The sequence below is a fragment of the Chlorocebus sabaeus genome, chromosome 8, assembly GCF_047675955.1.
Source record: "Chlorocebus sabaeus isolate Y175 chromosome 8, mChlSab1.0.hap1, whole genome shotgun sequence".
Classification (NCBI taxonomy): Eukaryota; Metazoa; Chordata; class Mammalia; order Primates; family Cercopithecidae; genus Chlorocebus; species Chlorocebus sabaeus.
In genome coordinates this window covers 101,378,562-101,380,185 of record NC_132911.1, presented here as the reverse complement: position 1 = coordinate 101,380,185, position 1,624 = coordinate 101,378,562, and the positions used below count along the sequence as shown (strand labels likewise).

Below are 1,624 nucleotides of genomic sequence, written 5' to 3'. Positions count from 1 at the left end.
GTCTCTGGAAAGGAAAAAAAAAATAAAAAAGATAAAAACAACAACAATAATAATCAGTAAATGCAGAGAAAACGGACAAAGAGATTAAAATAAGTGGAAGGCAATCAATATGGAGGTCATAGACTGTAAAATAATAAGAAATATGTATGTTATATATAGTCTCATAAAATATATATATTATATATAAAATACTCATATATTATGCATGGTAATAGACTTATTCCTATAAGGAGGGAAAGTGGGCTGGGCTTGTAGTACAGAAGGGAATGGAGCAATATCCACTAACTTCTGAGGACAAGAAAGTGTAGCCCGCTTCTTCTCCGAGAAAACACCAAATGGTAGATGGCGCGGGGGCAGCGGAGAGAGAAAGGGGCCCTGGGATGGGGAACCGCGGCGTCTTCTGCGGAGGCTGCGTCAGTGGCATCCCCGGCCGGGGTTGCTGCCATGATCGGGGACGGATGTGGCCGAGGCCGCAGAGCTTGTGGAGGCAAGGCCAAGGCCAAGGAGTGGATGCCCATCACCAAGCTGGAGTCCCTGGAGGAGATCTATTTCTTCTCCCTACCCATCGAGGAGTCTGAGATCATTGAGTTTTTCCTGGGGGCCTCTCTCAAGCATGAGGTTTTGAAGATTATGCTGGTGCCAAAGCAGACCTGTGCTGGCCAGCACACCAGGTTCAAGGTGTTGGTGGCCATAGGGGACTACAATGGCCACGTTGGTCTGGGTGTTAAGTGCTCCAAGGAGGTAGCCACTGCCACCTGAGGGGCCTCTCCATTGTCCCCGTGCGCAGAGGCTACTGGGGACACAAGTTGGGCAAGCCCCACACCATCCCTTGCAAGTTGACAGGCTGCTGCGGCTCTGTGCTGGTGCACCTCATCCCTGCACCCGGGACACTGGCATCGTCTGGACCCTGATAGCTAAGAAGCTGCTGCTGATGGCCAGTATCCATGACTGCCACACCTCAGCTGAGGGCTGCACTGCCACCCTGGGCAACTTTGCCAAGGCCACCTTTGATGCCATCTCCAAGACCTACAGCTACTTGACCCCCGACCTCTGGAAGGAGACTGGATTCACCAAGTCTCCCTATCATGAATTCACTGACCACCTTGTCAAGACCCACCCGAGTCTACGTGCAGAGGACCCAGGCTCCAGCTGTGGCTACAACATAAGGTTTTTATACAAGTAAAATAAAGTGAATTAAGCCTGTTAAAAAAAAAGTGTAGTCCAACAAAACTGTTCAGTTATAAAGTCAACAAGCAGGCTTTCTCAAATATGAAAAGACAGAGGGAAAGTAGTACTTAGAATCTAGTGTGTAAAAGATATAGAAGTAAGCCTCTAATGAACGAAACCATTGGACGTTGAAATCCAGCCAAAGAAATGAATCAAAATCAAGGATGTAGGAGTGGTAAAAGAACTGGAAATGAGCATTAGACCCTTTTAAAAATAGAACAAAAACTAAGTAACTAGGGGTATCATAATTACAGAACATGATGTGATGGTTTATAACCTGGCAAAGTAAAATATATTATAATTAATGAGAAGAGAAATGGAGAAAAATGTAGGTAGGAGAAATTGTTAAGAGTGTAATCACCTCATCTTTCACAGCAGGGAGTCAACCCGTGCTGTC

General features: G+C 46.1%; 1 pseudogene; it reads left to right on the top strand.

The window, feature by feature from the left end:
• Positions 1-236: 236 nt before the first annotated feature.
• LOC140712325 (small ribosomal subunit protein uS5 pseudogene) lies at positions 237-1,166 on the top strand (annotated as a pseudogene).
• The last annotated feature ends 458 nt before the right edge of the window (positions 1,167-1,624 follow it).